The 20565-nt window shown below is 40.5% G+C and overlaps 1 long non-coding RNA gene and 1 pseudogene across 1 annotated transcript in view; one reads left to right on the top strand and one right to left on the bottom strand.

Moving 5' to 3' along the window:
* LOC114007528 (uncharacterized) overlaps positions 1 to 20565 on the top strand; it is a 143951-nt gene that overhangs the window by 69502 nt on the left and 53884 nt on the right. The window lies entirely within an intron of this gene.
* LOC102483129 (mediator of RNA polymerase II transcription subunit 6 pseudogene) lies at positions 4038 to 4757 on the bottom strand (annotated as a pseudogene).

Raw genomic sequence — 20565 nt, 5'->3', positions numbered from 1 at the left:
CCCACCCACACCCACACCCACCCCTGGCGTGAGTTTCAAGCCACTGGATCTGGGACTTAAGCCACAGTCGGCCATGTAGGAGTCCTGTGACATAACCACTTCACCATCTGCTGGCCCCAATCATGTGTAATCTTGGATAAACTAATCAATCTTTTCTAACTATAGTATTCTATTTGAAAAACAAGAGATAAACCTAGTAAGGTTGTACTGTGAATAGAAAGGGATTACGTAAAGTCTCTTCTTATACCCATAAGGTGTTCAACAAAAGATGTTCTCTTTCATTTAACAACCTTTACCAGGGACCAGCGGTTAGCATAGTGGCTATGTCGCTGGACTCCCATGTAGTCGACCACAGTTCGCGTCCCAGACCCGGTGGCTTAAAACTTACTCTGGGCGTGTGTGAGTGTGTGCCCAAGATCCCGAGAGGAGAATGGAGGAGAAGGGATTGTGGCGTGGCCATCCCCCCTGGGGGGTGATTTCTCACTTTGTGTTTCTCTGCCACTGTCTGGCAAGTGCATGCGCCCTATAGCAAAAACCTCTCAAAAAAAAAAAAAAAAACCAAAACACCCTTTACCTTCCCCCTGGTCAAGTCTTCACCTAAGTCATTTTAGGACACCAACTAATTTGCCTGTATAAAACTTTTTGGTTTGAAAGCAGCTACTACTTTGAAGTGTTCTCTGTCCAAACCATGTGGTTTCGTGTCCCTTTTGTTTATGATCCTGTTACACTAACCGCAGTCCACAAGGGAGACTGCAGTACGCTACCTTCTTCACTCTTGTGTATCCAAGTGGTTCTTTCTCTCTCTCTCTCTCTTTTTTCTTTTAAGCTAAAGGAGTTGTGTGGATGTTGGATCATATGAGTCAAAAATTCCAACCAGAATATAAATAAAATTTAGTTCATGGTCAAAAGAACCCAGTGTCAGTTGGTATAAACCTGACCATGTACCATAAACCCTTGTAACCATTAAAATCCATTCTCTATTAACATTTCCAAATGCATCAGAAATAATATTTTCTATTTGGTTTCTATGGTGCTAACTTTTTCTAAACAACCAAGCCTTACTTTATGCATTTTTTTATATATACATTTTCCATATTGTACATGTATATAGGGAGTGTGTGTGTGTGTGTGTGTGTGCACAAATAGTCTAAGAATATTTACTTGCCTGATGTTTTTATAGATCCCCTTATGGCACTAGTTTTCAAGTTCAGCCCCACAAAATCTTTTAGAGTTATGAGAATTGAAGATTTGAGGAGTGAAAATGTATGTGGGTTGAGCTGTGGACCACTTGTCATCACTACTTCAACTAGAACTTCAACTTTTATCTATTTTACATAGTTGGTAAGATTTCACTGAAATCTTACATTCCAATTTTCTTGCTCACAAAAAGAAAATGTGAAGTGTCTTAGAATATCAGAACTAAGCCTAAGTGTTATTTGCCTAAAGATGTAATCATGCAAGTTAAACCTTATTATCAGATGAAGAGAAGGTATTAGATTAGGGATTTGCCTGCCTTCTTGCAGTCATTGTCAGTGTCAAGAAAGTGTGCCCTTCTTCTCTCCAATTTATTGTATTAGGTACACATTAGGTATATATGGACTGTTAACTAAACTATTCTGGCCTAAAATGGCTGGTGTACTCCCACTCCCATTTGGATCCCTATGGATAAGCCAGAATTATACATGTTAGGTTGGTTTTTTTCTCCACTCCCTCCTCCCCCAGCTAGTTACTAAGTTACAGCCAATCACGCTGGTCACACTTCAGAGAGTAGCAGAAAGCTCACCTCTTATGCTGTCTGTGCAGCCTACCTTCTACCTGTAACCAATGATCTCTCTACCTCACTCCTTCACTTACATTTTTGTACGACATTTTCCCTTTTACTGTACGCATCACTTTCCTGTTCCACCAGCATATGTTCCTTGTAAACTACGTGGCTAATCGTATTCTCTCAAAATTCATCTTCCAGGAAGCTATCTGAGGGAAATCACCTGCCCTTTGTTTAAACAAACTCTTTTAAATTTTGGTTTGTCTTAATTTGTTTTTAACCGGACAAACATTTAAGTGAATGAAGGAAAATCTAGACTACTGCATAATTACTGTGAGAAAAATAGTACCTCAGAGCATTAATGAAACAAATCATTTTAAGCCTCCTAATTAATATTAGTTCTGATTTACTCATTGCATTAACAGAGAAATGAGTTTGCATTTAAAATGATAGTCACCCCATAGAGATATTATGCTATTTCAAAGATTCAAAGTCAATATTATGTTACTTTACATGAACTCTTAAGTACACCAAGTCTTATTAAGCAATAAAATTGTTAAAATTCTGATTATATGTTAATAATTAAGTTATCTAAGATTGTTTATAAAATTATTGGATTTTTCTTCTTTTTAAAATGAATTTGAAAGATTAGTTTATAAGAAATACACAATCATTTTCCCAATCGGCTACATTTCAGCCGGAGTCATTTCCATTCTGTTGACCTCCCAGGGAATCCTCATTTTAAACAAAGCTCTAGTCTATTTGATCCAGGGTCCCATCCAGCCCAAAAATTCTATGAGCCTATGAAATGTTGCCTTGTGGAGTTTTCCTCACCTCCCATGGTGTTTGTACTGGAACACATCAAGAGAGTGGAGAATTTTCAGTTCTTTTTACTGATTTGTTTTTATATTTCCTTCCACCTAGATTCTGAAGAAAGAAAAAATGCTTTGAACCATTTCCCTTTTTTTAAGAAATAAGAACTCTGATCTTAAAATTGCCTTTCAAAAATAAAAAAAATTCTTAATAGGATGTTCCTGTGTGTGTGTGTGTGTGTGTGTGTGTGTGTGTGTGTTTCCTTTTTCTTTTTAACATTTACTGTTCTCTATTTTCTAGTGGCAAATTTTTTAAGCTGGGGAAGAAATGAACCACATGAGATGCCTGGGGCTTCAGGTAGACTGCCTGTTGATGCTGAAAACAGCATCTGCCTTCACTTTGTTCCTAAGAATGTAGCCCACTAGCAAGTTCTGTTGCAGGGCTTCATTATCTGCCCTGCCCATATTATTTCCAAAAGAACATTTTTAAATATCAGGTGTGTCTAGGATCCCCTAGAGCCTCTTTGGTATTTGAAAGTTCAGACAGCTGTCTCTAGTTTCTATTCTTGTTATAGCAACAAGTAGCTTTTCAGGTGTTGTATCATTGCTTTGCCATTTCTGAGTCTTCTCCTTCCCCGGTTTACCACCGTCTTGAATGCCTTGTCATGTCTGATACATGCGACACTCTGACCCCTTGGTTTCTTGATTAACTCATCGGTGTTGATGTTCACCTTATTTCTGTTTCCAACTCTTGTTACTACAGTTTGGTCCTTGTCATCTCTGGAGGAGTCTATCCCTAAAATCATAAATTCCCATAATTTAACTGTCACTTCTATTCTTCCTGCTTACTTATTGTTATTGTGCTTACTCTTTAATAGTACCTCTTTCTTTTTCACCTATCTATCTTCTCTCTGTCTGTCCAGACCTTCTTTCTCTTCCTTCTCTATCTAGTCGCATTCCCAAAACTATCACTTCAATGAAATCCTTGACAGAGTTCTCCATCACCTTGATGCTTCCTCATTCACTGGCTGGAAAACCCAAGTTTCCAATTAATTCAACTAGCATCTTTTTCTTTTTGAATGTCATAAGCAACTGAAACTAAATATATCCAGAATTGAACTCATAATTCCATCACCAACTCTCTTTGTTCCTTTATTTTTTTTAAAGCAATGTATACAAATACCTTTATTTTGTTTTTAACTGTATATATCAACACATAAAGCAAGTGGGTAGGCTGCTCAAGTCCAGTAGAGGAAAGATTATAAAATACATGAGAAACATTCACATAGAAATGGGTGATGGGAGAACATGTGTATTCCATACAAATGAGAGGGTTGTGACAAAGAATTTGTAAGCTCAAGGGCCAGCCACAAAAAAAGATTTTGAAACCTCAAGGCCCAGCCACAGTACTGAGGTATAATAAGTGACAAGAGTCCTGAAAGCCGTTCTCTGTCCCATATTCATTGAAGCCTCATCCATTTCTCTGGAGGGCCTTTTGTGCTCACTGTCTGCTGGACATTCTTTGTGGTCTCCTCCTCGGATTTCAGTTTCTGGTATAGGTTCTGCCTCTTTCCTTGTCTGATCCACTGGGACAGGCTTTTTTCAGTCTTTTGCTGTACAAATTTGGGTGGAAATTTTTGTCTAAGATCTACGAGTAGAGCATCTGCATACTGTCTCTGGTTCTTCTTTCCTCTTGGCTTTAGGTTTGGCTTTATCTTGTTCTTCATGATCTCTGAAGTGCCACCAATATCCTTTGGAAGGATGATACCGGCAGTATGACGTAGCTTCATCAAAGCTGACTGAATGCCATGCACTGCAGTAAGCACTCTGGAGTTTATAACTGATCCTAAGTCTGGTGCCGGATAGATCACTCCAGTGATGATGGAGTAATCAGCTAGTGGGATGACTTGGGCAGGAGACTGCTGCTGCTGCTTCCGAATGACAAAAAGAATGGGCTCCTGAGCATGTAAAAGGATGTATTCAACACCAACCATCTGATTCAAGTGTTCCAGTATCAGTCTCTGCATTTTGACCATTTCATTACTACATGTCCTATCATAAAAAGGATTGCTTCTTTGTGAAAAGTAACCCAGGACACTACCACTGTTCAAAATGGGGATCCAAGAGCTGTCAACCCAAGAGATTCCCAACAGATTATCTCGAATATCCACCGCCGCCATGATTCCAAAAGCGTTTCTTTTTTCCTTTATTTTTTAAATTGTCAGAGGCTACATACACGAGAGAGAGAGAGAGATATGAGAAAGCATCCTCCATTGGGGTGGTTTCATGCCACAATCCCTTCTCCTCCATTTCTCAATCCTGTTGGGATTTAGGAGACACACACACACACACACACACACACACACACACACACAATATGTTTTTCAAGCAGCTGGGGCCAGGATTTAGACTGCAGTCAGCTATATAGAAGCTGGCTTCGTTAACCACTAGGTTATGGGGCTGGCTCATCTCACCAATTCTTGCCTATTATATTTTCTATTCCCACACCCAATACTGTTATCTGTCCAATTGTCTCTCAGAAAGCAAAGCAACATAATAGACATGTTCATTTCCCTCACCAATTTCATTTCCAATCTATCACCAGACTGATGATTTATTTCATTCTCGTTTCTTCCGTCTCACTTCTACTTACTTAAGTGCTACCTCTCTTAGTCTCCTTGACTTCTGCAGTAACCCCTAAATTGGTCTTGCTGCATTCATTGCAGGCCTTGTCCAATTTATTCTGTATGCTATAGCCAGAGTAATATTGTTAAAGTGTAGACTTTCTACAACTAGTTATTTTTCTTGTAATTAAGTCAAACTAACTAAAATACTCATAAGATCTTTTGTAATCTGAGCCTACCTCTTTTTGCCACCTTGTGTGTAGTAACACTGAGCTTTTTAAATTCCCCCAATTAATTCTGCTCTCTTTGCCCCCAAAGGTTTTTGTGTGTACTCTCCTTAACTGTCCAATTTTTTGTACTTTTTCCATCAATCCCGTGATCTGAGTAGCTACTGAGCTTAATTTAGGTAAGACTTAGACCTATTAAATCTGAAAATGGGTCTCTCCTTTATTCTCATAGCACTCTGTACTTCTTTTATCACATTTCTTGTTATTCTGTGATATATTTGCCTGTTCGTTTGTCCCATAAATGCAGTTTCACTACATCCCAGTGAGATTATAATCTCTAAAACAGCAGCAACTTTATGTATGGCTTTGCCATTAATACCTCAGAAACTAGTAAAGATATATTACAAATGCATAAACTGAGGCAAAGAGCAGACAAATAACTTCTTTAAGTTTAGGAAGCTAAGCTAGTAGCATGACTATGATTTGAACCTAAGCAGTTTGATTTAATAAACTGTGAAATACCATCTCTTTATTGCAATTGTTTGACTGTACTATACAGCTGACCCTTGTGTACTACACATTGTAGCAGTCAATGCATGTTTGAATTGGGTGGATCCACGTATACATAGATATTTTTCAATTAATATATTGGAAAATACAGTATAGTACTGTATACATTCTCTGCCTTATGATTTTCTTAACAATATATTCTTCTCTCTAGCTTACTTTATTGTCAAAATGCAGTATATAATATATTATCATACAAAATATGTGTTAATCAACTATTTATGTTGTTGGTAAGACTTTCAGTCAATCATAAGTTATTAGTGCTTAAGTTTTTGGAGAACCAAGAGTTAAGTGAAGACCCAGCCTCAATGATCCAGGCATATTAAACCTCAATGCTGGAAGCCACATGGCTGACCATGGGCTCAGATCCCAAACTGACCTGAAACATGCTAGGTGTGTATAACATGACTACCCAAGATCCTGATCAGTGAAAGGTTTGGAAGAAAGGATTGCAGCATGAGGAGATCCTGTTGATAGTACTTCACCCCTCTTGTGCAAGCTGTCTTATGCATGCACTCTCTCTCATAAAAAATAATAATAATACAAATAATAAACTTTAAAAAAAGTAAAAGAAACAACAAAAAAGTTCCATGTGAATTCTCAGCCATATGAAGGATCAATGTCCTCAACCCCCACATTTTTCAACAGTCAATTGTAATTGCTTCTGTGTCTAAATTTATTTCTAGCTCATCAGTTCCAGAGGTGAAATGACTGTATGGAGCTCAGTTAAACAAGGAAGAGTGTTATTGCCTTTAAGATTTTCATAATGTCTGTGTGGATATGAGAGAGGCAAGGGATAGAGCTATTTGTTTCTAAAAAATCACAATTGGTATAATTGGACTGTGAACAGAGTATTTTTAAAGTCTAAAGGAGTTCATGATATGTTCTGACTTTAACAGATAAGGAGAAGAGCAAGCTTTCATGAAAATGTTTGCAATAGTTGACTTTTTATTTATTTATTTTTTTGGGGAAAGGTTTTTGCTCTAGGCTGTGTGCGCTTGCCAGAGAGACAGAGAGAGACAGAGAGACAGAAAACGAGAAATCATCCCCCAGGGGGAATGGCCACACTGCAATCCCTTCTCCTCCATTCTCCTCTCAGGATCTTGAGCACAAACGCACACGCACCCAGCGTGAGTTTAAGCCACTGGGTCTGGGACTCAAACCACAGTAGACTACATGGGAGTCCAGTGACATTACGCTAGCTGCTGGTCCCTGTATTAGCCGACTTTTGAAGGATAGAATGAACAAAGACACAGAGGTGAGTGTATGAACGACCTGGGGGAGAAGTATACAATTCAGGCTAGCTAGAACACAGCCTGCATGGGGCTTTCATAAGCCATTGGACAGCAAAGTAGGTTTAAGTCTTCCATATTCTGCTACAAATTTTCAATATTAGGTCAGCCACATGGTGTGGTGGTTTAGGCATTGAATCCCACATGGCCAGCTGTGTGGTTCCAGCCCCAAACCTAGCAGCTTGAAAAAAGTGCTGGGCATTTGGGCATTTGTATGTGTGCCTGAAATCCTGAGAGAATAGTGGAGGAAAAAGAATTGCAGTGTGCTTCCTACCTTTCCCTCTCTCCAGCAAGACCATGTACCCTATGGCAACCAGAAAAAAAGGAAGATACTATCCTGAGATAGTGGTTAAAAGGGCCAACCTAATTCTGAGTTCATATCTTTTCAGCTTTGCAACTGTGTAAGTCATTAACCTGTCTGCCTCACTTCCCCATCAAAAATTAAAGTTAATAGTGATATCTACTGTATGAGGTTATTGTGACATCTAAGTTTATATATATATATATACGAGTGTGTGTGCATGTGTGTGTGTGTATTGAACAGTGTTTGGCATATAGAAAGCACACGCTACATGCTAGCTAGCTATTATTATGATGTGACTTTCAAACATGTTCTTAAATAAAATCTTCTCTGGAATCTATACGTAGTGTACAAATTTAAAGAGCAAACAAATAAACAAGAGCTGTTTTGTTAAAGGATCTCCCATCCCTTTGAACTTTTGTTCAATTTGTTGTGTTGCCCCTGTGGTGCTTCCTGGGAACCCTGAGATTCCAGGAGAAGAGTCTAAAATTCTTCATTGTAAACACTGGAAGGAAGCCACTAATTCTAATAGGGAAAGAAAGGCATTCTCTAGCCAAGGTCACTCTCCTGAGACTCAGACGCCAATATTTAGTCATTACTTAACCTACCTGTATAATGCCTATTTAAAACACATCACTAAATTACTACATTTAACATCTAACTCTTGATTTCTTTTTGTCTCTCATTTCAGATTTGTTATGACCTGCTTGTCTTAACAGGTCATAATAACCTTATCCTAGTGCATCTAGCATAAAATTCTAGTGGCTTAATATGGTCATTCAAGACTTGAAGTGATCGGATCTAACCCTTGCCTTCTTTTCCAGCCTTGTTCTATACCCCTCACTGGCCACTTTCTTTCCAGAACATGCCAGCTTTCTTCCCTCCTCAGCCCTGATTAGGATTTTGTATTTTACTTTCTCTCTGATCTATTTCAATCATTATAATAAGGTTTTCTCTTATTTGCAGTGGATACATTCCTAACTTCCAGAGCTCTGTCACTGACTTGATGTTATAAGAATAATGCTATCTTACATATTCATGACTTGAAGAATAATGATATCCTGGGAACCAGCAGTTAGTGTAATGACTATGTCGCTGGACTCCCACGTAGTCAACTGCGGTTCGCATCCCAGACCCGGTGGCTTAAAACTCACACCGGGCGCCTGTGCGTGCGTGCCCAAGATCCTGAGAGGAGAATGGAGGAGAAGGGATTGCAGCGTGACCATCCCCCCTGGGGGGTGATTTCTCTCTATCTCTATGTCTCGCTCTCTGTCTGGTGAGCGCATGCACCCTATAGCGAAAACCTTTCCAAAAAAAAAAAAAAAAACAATAATGATATCCTACATATTCATGTCTTTTCAGTTGCCAAAGGACAAGCACCAGAGAGATAGAGAGACAAGGAAGCACCTTCTAATGGTGGTCATGCCACTATCCTTTTTTCTCAGTTGTCTATGCTGTCAGGATTTGGGACATGAGTGTACATTTGCCTGGCATGTTTTCAAGCTACCAAGGCTGAGATTTGAAACTCAGTCAGCCATGTGGTATTTGGCTTCCTATGCATAGGGATTAAGCACTGTGCCATGGTCCAACCCTTTTTCAGCCAACTCTTATGCCTTATAAACCCTCCAGTCACTTTGTTTTGCAAGTTTGGAGTACATTTATCCAACAAACTGGACTTGATTCTGGAGACTCTAAAGTTTGAGGCTAGAGAGTCTAGGTCAGATTTGCATTTTAGATAGATTTCTTCATCACTCAATATGAATGGATAGTTTCATACTCATTTTACAGATGAGCATTTTAGGCTTAATAAATGTAATAAATGCAGTGATTATAAGATGCCAGAATCCTGACTTTCTAACTTCAATTTAACAATTACTAACTTTACTAGAGTGAAAGGAATTTATTTTTGTCAGCTGGATATCTACTTCTTCTTTCCTTTAAAATTGTATGCCAAAAATGCTTACAATGTGCTTCGTTAAGTCCCGGAAATAAAGAAAGAAATGAAGAAGACAGCCCAGTCGTGGCAGGGGGCAGGAATGCTGCTGTATGATGCTGGGTACCATGTGGGAAAACTTTGAGTTCCTGTCCCAGGTCTATTTGAACACACCATGCACGTCCCTCCGCATGATCCTAGCTGAGTGCCTGGCTGGCAGAAGGCCAGTGTGGAGACCCTGTCCATGGTACCTGTCTCTCCTCCCAACCCCCAGGAAATAAATAAACAAATGTTAAAAAAAAAAGAGAGAAAGAAAGAGAGAGAGAGAAAGAGAGAGAGAAAGAAGGAAAGAAAAAGAAAAAGAAAGACTCCATCTCTCTTCTTTAGAGATCATGGTCCAGTTGTGTGTTAGCTTCAATCTGATTTCCAATAAACCTCCATTTCTGTCCCTAGTGAGATGACTTTTTTCTTTCTCCATTCTTCCCCCTGGTGGAGGGAGCACAGAGGCACAGTATCTTTCGTTAGCACTTTTATGGAAATTGTCCCATTTCAATTTAAGAGAAGCCTAACCATTTTTGTGGCAGCTAAATTGGGTTGGAAGACAAATAGAAATTTGACCAACAGTTACACTTGATGTTGTTCCTACGTCATGAACAAGTGTTCTAAGGATTCTGGTTACACAAACCATCACAAAGTTTACAAGAAAAGAGAAATTCAACCAATGAGGCTATGAACCTCACCCAAAAGGAGCATTTGTCCAGAACATCCCCAGGGGGGATGGTCACGCCTCACGTGTGCTCAGTAGAAAGGAGAGATATACAGAGAGAGACGGTGAGAGAGAAAGTGAGAAATCATTGCCCAGGAAAGATGGCCATGCCATGATCCCTTTTTTTCTATTCTCCTCCTAAGATTTTGGACACCCATGCATATGCACCCAGCATAATTTTCAAGGCACTGGGTCTGGGACTTCAACCATGGTCAATCATATGGGAGTCTAACACCTTAACTACCCTTCTACCTGCTGGGCCCCATACTTGCTACTTTTTAATTTATATGATGTATTATTTTGCTTGATTTGGTATACAGAGTTTGTAATCATGGGTCAGAGATTTAAACGTGATATATTAACTAACTTTTTAGATATGACCTTGAAGCCATGTGCTGGATAATAGGGCATGCATGTGCATCTTTGAGGTATACTCTGGTGGCAGAGAACACATATCTTAGAGTAGGGGTAAGTTCATGTCCTAACTTGAGCAAGTTACTTTACATTCACTTTCCACATGTGCAAAGATTATGTCTCTGTCATATGATATTGTAAGGGTTAACTGGCAGAGGGATGTAAAACACTTAGAAGAGTACCTACTGCATACTTTCTCTCAGTTAATGGAGGTTATTAGTGGAATTTTTCTTTTTAAGGTTTTTGCTATAGGGCACCTGTGCTCGCCGGAGAAAGAGAGAGAGAGGTAAAGTGAGAAATCACCCCCTAAGTGATTGGGGATGGCCATGCCACAGTCCCTTTTCCTCCATTCCATCCTGGGATTTGGGGCACACACACACACACATGCATGCACACACACACATGCGGCGCGTGATTTCAAGCTGCAAGGTCCAGGAATCAAACTCCAGTAGGCCATGTGGGAGTCCAATGCCTTAACCACCATGTCACCAGAAGTGTTGCAATTATTTTTATTAGAGTAGCTCTTTCTGTCATGTGTGTCAGATTTATCTAATTCTGACAGTGGGCAGCGTTCCTTTCAGTTTAGTGATTTTGGTTCTGTTTATTTTCCAGGCGAGGCTACGTCATGGCAACCATTCTGCAGATGTTCTATCTTCCATTGGCTTATGCATCTAACTATCCCTTGTCTTTTAGGAAAACAAACTTAAGACAGTTTCTAATAGTAAAGATAGCTAACCATGTGTTCATGAGTAGTCATCATTTTTAAAGTAAATTACTTTTCTTGGAGACAATAGATCATGTCAAGGTCATACTTGGACAATATTTATGCATATTGAATTTATCTTGATTTTATTATCCCTTAAACAATTAGTGGTGAAATCATGTATTTCCTTCTTGAAGTTGAGTTTGAGATAAAGCCTTGCATGCCAGTAGCTTGAATATATCAAACAAGGGAGCAGGAGTGACAAGCAATGGGACTGAACCTGAAAGGAGAAAAAAAATCTAAAGGATGTGTTTTAAAGTTGCCCACTGCTTGGGGCCAGTAGGTGGCATAGTGGTTAAGGCGCCTAAACTCCCACATGGCCGAATGTGGTTTGAGTCTTAGACCCAGCAAATTGAAACTCACACTGGGTGCATGTGCATGCATGCCCAAAATTCCGAGAGGAGAATAGAACAGAAGGGATTACAGCATGGTCAACCGCCCTGGGGATAATTTCTTGTTTTCTGTCTCAAAAGTTTCTTTAAAAAATAAATAAATAAAAATAAAAAAAAAATGGCCACTGCTTCACAAATAGAGTTTGATTTATGGGCCTGCCTAATGAACCTTATGAAATATGTCTCACAGCTGTCTACTCAGAAGACAAGAGAGGGATACATATATCCATTGTCCTATCTTCCATTGGTTAAGTGTGTTCCTACCAACCTTAACTCTCCTACACTTCCGAATTGTATGTTGTAGATGTTTAACTAATATCCACAGACATTCCATGCTTTGGCATCAGAGAAACTATGGAACAGAGAAAAAAAAAAACATACATGATATAAGGCTGAAGATGAGGCCCTTTCAAGGTAAAACTTGATGATGCTTATCAAAATCTAAGCAGAACTGGTCACCACTGCAGTGGTTGACTTAAGATATGAGGCTTAGAGACCAGCAGGTGGCATAGTGATTAAGACACTGGACTCTCATATGGATGACCATGATTTGAGTTTCAGACCCAGTGGCTTAAAATCATGCCAGGCCTGTGTGCATGTGTGCCCAAAATCCTGAGAAAAGAATGAAGGAAAAGGGATTAGGGTGTGGCCATCTCTTGGGGGGGGTGGGGAATTTCTCACTTTCCCTCTCTCTGTCTTGCTCCAGTGTGCGCACACACCCTATGGCAAACTCCCCCAATCACCCCCTCCTAAAAAAAGGTGAAGCTTAGAATATATGAAACTATGCAAAAGTTGTCTGATACAATCCACCTTTTGCACCCCTCTAGTCTGTCCAAACTGTCCATTAAATACAATCTGGCACGGTGTCTACTGTAAAGCAGAAGCCAGCTACAATATCTTTAAAGACTTACCACGAGGAGATTAGGTGAACAAACTAACAGATGTGCTGTTGCAACCAGCCCTGGGTCATAAATGATACTCATGACCTCCCTCCTCCACTATTCATTTTATATTTTCCTCTCTTTGCCAGCACTCCAGATTATCTGTATTTTCTGGAGAGGTGTTGCAGAACTTTTTCCCTGAGATGTCTAAGCCCTTAGCTGTCTTTCTCTTTTCAGGAAGTGGTTGCCATGATTGTCTATTCATTGCTAACCCTGGGCAGGGAAATAGCTAAGAGATAAACCTAGTGAATCTCCTGAGTTCCAGATGTACTTCTTCCCACCTGCATTGTGCAGTGGTCATTTTAGCTCTCTATGGAAATCACATTGCTCATTCTCACCTCTGGTCATTCTGTTCATTGCAGGCCACTGGTGGCTTGTAGAATCCATGGAATGGTTCTTACTCTGTCCTTGGGTAAAAGAAAAAACAACTTTCTCCCTGGAAAACTATGGCTTCTGATCCAACAGAGGTTGTGGTTTTCAAGATAACATAAATCTCACAAGTACGTTAGAGTGATAGTGAGGGAGGCAATCCTACTTCCAGTCCTTGGTTTCTTAACCCAGCTTGTCTATACTGTGGATATGGTTTCATAAAGTAACTATTGGTTCAACACAAATACTGTATCCTTGAGGACAACAACCCAGCTCAACACGGTGTTGACCCAAAGATGGCCCTTAATTGAGCTTGTATTTGGCCATTCCACCATTCCAATAGGCCATCTTCTTCAAAAGAGTGAGGTGTGGTAAGGCCAATGGAACCCATTGCCATGCACCAAATATTGTATTCTTTTACCATAAAATAGGTCGTTTGGTCTGAAACAAAAAATATGAGGTATCATGCTCATTAGGTAAGTTATTCTATCAATTCTCAGCAGTGCTGGCCAAGGCACTATGGGCAAGGAAGGCAAACCCAAATTCAGAATAGCTAGCAATTCTATTGTTAAAATAGAATCACTGCCCTTTTTAGAGTAGAAGGGGTCTGTCTGATATAATCAACTTGCTTTCAAGTAGGTTAGTTGTACCATATTATGAATCCAGTGTTAGCCTGGGAGATTTGACATTCAACAGTGGCAGTAAGTCAATCAGACTTTTGTCGAGGTAATCCGTATTTTAGACCCATGTATATCATCCATGCACATCACTGCCGCCATATAGCTACTTTCATAGGCCCTCTGTGAAAACAATGGAGTGCCAAGGAGAGAGGCTGGCTAACATGTCTCAGTTTAGTCTGCCTGATTGTTGAATGCCTTCCTTGTAGTGGATGCTGTCTGTGAGTATGATGTTAATACAAAGGCCTCAGACTTTGTGCCCATTCTCAAAAGATCTATCTTCATGCTACCTTCCCAGACCACCTTATTCTGCATCTTGTTTCTCCTAAGCTACTTAGCACTGGCCAGCACGCTCACCACTGACAGTGAGATGCATAGGCCAATACCAGATGGAATAAAGCTGCCATGATGTACCCTCACTGGGAACTAATTAAACATGATAAAAATAATTAAAGTTAAAGGGAAACTGCCCCCTGTTCCATGGACATCCTCACCATAAGCCACTTCTCTCTCCATGCCAAGGAAATGCCAGGTGCAACATCCAGAGCTTTTCCCCTTTGGTGGGCATCCCCCACTACTCTTTCAGGACATACCTAGAAAGAGTCCTACGACATCTTGTTTATGCCTAGAATATGGATTGAGCAGATCTAATCTGAAAACAAAAAATCCATAACTTTTTGAGATGTCACATGACACCACGAGTGAAAAGTTCCATATCTCATGTGACCAGTCACAGTCAAAATGCTGCAATACAAAATATTGTATAAACTTGCCTTCAGGCTGTGTGTATAAGGTTTATATAAAATTAAATGAGTTTTATGCTTAGCCTTGGGTCCCACAGCCAAGATATTTCATTATGTAAATGCAAATATTCCAATATCTGGGCCAGCCTTTAGCCAGCTCTTAAGGGATCTAGATCCCACATGGCTATCTGTGGAATGGTCTGAAACCAGGCCCGGTGACTTGAAAAATTCACTGGGTACATGAGTGTGTGAGCTCAAAATTCTGACAGGAAGAAGGAATAGAGGTAAAAGAATTGTGTTGTGGTCACATCTCATTGGAAGGTGCCCTCTCTCTCTCTTTTTCTCTCTCTCTCTGTCAAAGGCACATGCCCTCTGCAAAAAATTCTTTTTTTAAAAGAGGAATTATTTATTTAATTCCATCTGTGATTATTATTTTTTTAATTTGACCAGAGAGAGAGAGAAAGGGGAAGGGAGAAAGCAGGCCTCCAGGTCCGGGTCTTGGACTGCAGTTGGCTAAGTGGGAATCGAGCACCTTTAACTACCACGCCACCTGCTGATCCCTCTTTTTTTAAATTTAAAAATCTGTAAAAACTCCCAATCATTTCTAGTCCTAAGTATTTTGGATAAGGGATTCTCAGCCTTTCCTTTCATAAAGCCATTTGTGAACCAGACCCAATGCTCTCTTTCTTTTTTAAGTTGGTCTCAGAAACCAACCAATGAGAAATTATGTGAATCAAGGAAAAGGTACTGATTCAATAGAGGCAGGTGCCATGGAAATCTGGAGAGCCAGCTCAAAGAGTTCACTTGTACCTCTGGACATGTCTCAGCCTAATCCCGGATGTGTGCAATGCATTGCCACTTTGCCCATTTGGTCTTGTAACCAGACGGATCCAATACTCTCCTGCTCATCAGGGGCAGCTCAGGTTTAGAGTAACCTAGTTGGTGTCCCGTGAAAGGCACTCAGTCTTCTCTAAGACCCAGTAGGACACTAGGAGCTGCTTTTCACATAATGGTGAAAAGCCTCAGAAAGCTTGGATTTCCTCTAGATCCCTAGAGATAATGTCTGCGAGGCTCTTCTTGGGACTTACCAAACACTGCACATTTTTATCCACCATGGGATATTGTCCTCTAATTGTCGCATATTGCTGAATAACAAAATACTCCCAAAGTTAGTGCTAACAAAACCTTACTTTCTTTACAACTATAATTTGTTTTAAATCAAACATCCTCACCTCTAAGTAAGTACATATTCTGACCCGTATTGCTGGAAGGGATAGTGGTCTTATTGGTGCTTCCCACTTTACTCATGTTCTCTGTGTGGGACAAGATTTGAAAGGCAAAGACCTGTGGTTCTCTTGTCCTCTAGGTAGCAAGTCCTTTGCCTCTGTGAAGCCAAGTTGAGCAAGGCAGGGTAGGACAGCGCTTCTTTGCCTTATAGATATAGTGCACTCCTTTAATCCAATCCAATATGTTGCATGTTTGTCCCTCCCATGAATGTTCCATTTTGGCAAAAATGACTACTAATGTAGTTCTGTATTAACTCAAACACATTGTTCTATTTGGCTTACTCAGCAGTACCCAGGGCCAGGGAAACTACCCAGGCATAATTAATTCTGAGTAATAGTCTTAACAATGACTCTCTAAAATCCTGCTTATAACCACACACACACTGAGAAAGAGAGAGAGAGAGCGAGAAACCAAGCCACCAGGTCCAGGACTCAAACTGTCGTTGGTCATGTCGGAGTGTCCAGTGCCTTAACCACCTCACCACCCGCTGGTCCCTAACCTGTATATAGCCTCTTAATCCATTTTTTTTATTTTCCTAGGCTCCATACCTATCATCTTTAAACACCATTAATAAGTTTGTCCCCATTACAGAATGTAAAGTTTTTATCACTTCAAAGAAAGGATGACTTGCTAACCATTTCGTCCATGGAGAGTTCACTTTAATCTCATTTCTTATCTTCTCTCTTTGCCTCCAAAGCAATCTTAGCCACTTTTCTATAAAGTAGGTCAGGAAACGTGTCAGAAATAAAATTTCTGATACCAACACGCTCATGGTGAGGGTCAATACAGTGAGTTGTTTATAGAAGCACATTCCAGCCATGCAACCAGCCTCAAGCATTGAAACACCTCAGAGTCTAGTGAAACCAGCTGCAAGTCATTAGTTTCAAACAAATGTAACTTATGTTACATCACTAAACCATGCTGACTGGTGATTACCTTCTGTCTCCAAACAACCCATAGACCCATGGCTACAAAACATCATTTATTGCAGTCTGTACCTTCTGAAGCTCTTGTCAAGAATCAATACCATTTTTCTGTCAACTCTGGAGATAAGCACACAATCAACAAGTTCAGTCTGACTGAGGTTAACCCATGCCATACGCTAGGAGTCAGCCAACTTTTTCTGTAAGGGACTGCATAGTAAATATTTTAGTCTTTGTAGGCCATGTGGTCTCTGTCACAAATCTAAACTCTGCTGCTGTGGCATGAAAACAGCCATAGCCAATGCCTAATTGAATGGGCTTGGCTGTGTTTCAGTAAAACTTTAGGTACAAAATCAGGCAGTGGATCACACTTGGCCTACAACTTATAGAAGGCCAATTCCTGCTACGCACCATTGCTTCTTCTCTTTTCTGTACTTCCTCTGGATATAACATTGTTGAGCATCTCAGTAATTGTAGTGTGACCATTTGCCAGCAGTCAGGACCTCCTCACAGTTTATTACCTCTCTAATCACCATCAGCAGTGCCATCCTGATGGGAGAGTGAAAAGTTCTAAAATCCAATTGTGAGAATTTTCATTTAAGGACCACTTCTATGCCAAGTGTCTTAGTTTGGTTCCCTGAAAATAGAAGCTGAGACCAGGATGTGGGTGAGGATATTTCCAGCTGAAATATGATCCCAGGACACCGGACTAATCAGGGGAGTTAGACAAAGAAGGAGAAGAGACCTACAAGAGAATGGTATTAAAGTTTCAGTTATAGGCACTAGAACCTCAAGAGAAGCATGGGGAAGATTTCCTATAACTGCCACCTAATGGTTTCCAGGATGGGTGGATGTAGTCCAGATTCACTGGCTTTCATCCATAATTTGTTGACAATATTAATTGTCCTGAATTTCTGGACTGAGCTCAGGCACAGACCAGGCAGGACCTTGCAGGCTCCTGCAGATTGAAAGAAAGCCCTAGAACAGAATGTAGAAAGACACACGGTGCACTTTTAAAGTGGGATGAGTCAATTCTAAGGTTGTGTTGAACTATTATCACACTTAGGGCTGAATCAGAGGTGGCCAGGGGAAGTTACACAGGATACCAGAGGGATGTAGAAAGGAGGGTTAAGACAAAGCACACAGAGGAAAACTTATCTGTAGTCCTAAGACAGAACTGTCTAGATAAACAGGCTTTAGAGAACTAAAAGGAGGTGTGGGGTGGCTTCACAAACAAATGACATGAAAAAGTCCTAGCATACTGAGCAGGGAATCCAAAACTAAAACCAAGTGACCAAGTTTCAGGCTTTTGCTTCCATGTCATGTTACATCCAACTGTGTGGTCTAAAGTTTTAAGCCATTTTGAGACAAGCAGAGGTGTCAGCAGATGGGATAATGGTTACACCACTGGACTCCCACAGAATTGACCGTCATCTGAGTCCCAGATCTGGCAGCTTAAAATTCATGCTGGGTGTGTGTGTGTGCGTGCCCCAAATCCCAAGATGAGAATGGAGGAGAAGGAATTGAGGTGTGGCCATTCTCTCTGGGAATGATTTCTAGCTATCTGCCTCTTTCTCTCTAGCAAGTGCATGTGTCCTAGCACAAAAATAAAAAATAAAAGATAGAAACCCAGAGGCATTTTTATCTCTGAGTTTAAATGGAGGCTTGCCCTACAGTCTCCTCATTGTCTCCATAAAGCCGTAGATGTTCAGTCCTACCACCCAGAGGGACCCTTACCTTTATGCACCAAGTGAGCCAGCCCAGAGAGTTAATACCCAAGAGCCTTTCTCCTGTTCCATTCTCTGGAACTGATAACATGCTGCCTAGAAAACCAGAAGCTTCTGCTTCTATTTTATGTTTAATTCAACTCCCTAAGAGCCTCAGGATAAATATGAGATAAGATAAAGACAAAGTTAGAAAACTTCTGTGGCCAGTTCCCCAATAGAGTTCTTTCTCCTCTCCCTCTTTCTCTGTCTCTCTCTTTGGTAAGAAAATGCATCCTCTAGTTAAAAAAAGAAAAGAAATTTCTATTATACATTGATATTCAAACCCAAAATAAGATAAGACTAAAAATATACAAAGTAATTATCATTAAGAATAAGGGGCCCAGGGCCAGTAGGGGAAGCAGTGGTTAAGGCACTAGATTCCCATATGGTCAACCACGTGTTGAGTCTCAGACCGGTGTCTTGTGTGTGCATGAGAATGGACAAAAAGGGATTGTGGTTTGGCCATCCCCCTCCCCCCTACAGGGTGATTTCTCACTTTCTCTGTCTCTGTCTGTCAGTCTGTCAGTCTCTCTCTCTCTCTCTCTCTCTCTGACAAGTGCATTAGCTCTATAGCAAAAAAAGCTCTTAAAAAAAAAGAAGGTTGGGACCAGCAGTTAGCATAATGACTATGTCACTGAACTCCCACATATTCGACTATGGTTTGAGTCCTGGACCAGGTGGCTTAAAAATTCACGCAGGGCACGTGTGCATGTGTGCCCAAGATCCCAAGAGGAGAATGGAGGAGAAGGAATTGTGGTGTGGCCATCCCACCTGGGGGGGTAATTTCTCACTTTCTGTCTCTCTGTCTCTCTCTGTCTTTCTGGCAAGCACACATGCCCTATGGCAAAAACCTCTCCAAAAAAAAAGAAGAAGGTGCCATCTGGTGGCATGGTGGCTAAAGTGGCTGGATCCCATGTGGCTGACAGTGCAGTTTGAGTCCAGACATGGTGTCTTGAAAAACACGCCAAGTATATGTGTGTTCATGCCCCAAATCCTGAAAGGATAATGGAGGAGAGGGGATTGCAGCGTGGCCCACCCCTCTAAAGGGTTAATTTCACTCTCTTTGTCTCTGTCTCTCCAGCAAGCACATGTGCCTTATAGCAAATTAAAATAAAATAAAAAAGAATAAAATGGTTAGGGCTGATCCTGTAGCCTAGTGGTTAGGGGAATTGGATCCCACATGGCTGATTACAATTCAAGTTCCAGCTCCAGTGACTTGAAGACCATGCTAGCCACATGCATGCATGCCCTAAATCCAAACAGGATGGAGACATGGAGGAGAGGGATTACAGTGCAATCATATCCCATTGGGAGATACTTTCTCTACCTTTTGTTTTCTCTCTCTGTATCTCTCTGGTAGATGCATGTACCCTATGACAATTTTAAAAAGAAGAAGAAAGGGGCCAGCAGGTGGTGTAGTGATAAAAGTATTGGACTCCCACTTGGCTGACTGTGGTTTGAGTCCCACACCTGGCAGCCTGAAATTCATATCAGGCATATGTGCATGTGTGCCCAAAATCCTGAGAAGAAAATGGAGGAGAAGGGATTGTGGCATGGCTGTTCCCTGGGGAGATGGTTTCTCACTCTCACTCTCTCTCTCTCTCTCTCTCTCTCTCTCTCTGTGGTCAAATTGAAATAAATAAGAAAAACTGTCTCTCAAAAAAGAAAAAAAAAAGAATAAGCTATTCAGTTTTTAAAAATGAAATATATGTGTATAAATAAAAAATGTCTAAATATCAAAAATTAAGTAAATCATCACATAAATTATTGTATAGCCATATTTTTAAATATTACATATTTAAATAATTTAAAAATTATTTAAGAGTATTAGAATTATTGGACTATAAAAATCAGCTGTAATGAAAGCAGAATATAAAAGCATATATGCTATTATCACTGAGTCTTCATTACAAATTAGCATGATTGGCCCTTCCGGGCTCGGCGAGTCCCCCCTGGGGCCCTGCTAAGCCGGCGGTGGCAGAGGCGGGCGGACGCCAAGGCTG

This window comes from Tupaia chinensis, unplaced genomic scaffold (assembly GCF_000334495.1).
Source record: "Tupaia chinensis unplaced genomic scaffold, TupChi_1.0 Scaffold000028_1, whole genome shotgun sequence".
NCBI lineage: Eukaryota > Metazoa > Chordata > Mammalia > Scandentia > Tupaiidae > Tupaia > Tupaia belangeri.
Note: the sequence above shows the minus strand (reverse complement) of the source record. Positions and strands in the feature narration are given on the sequence as shown.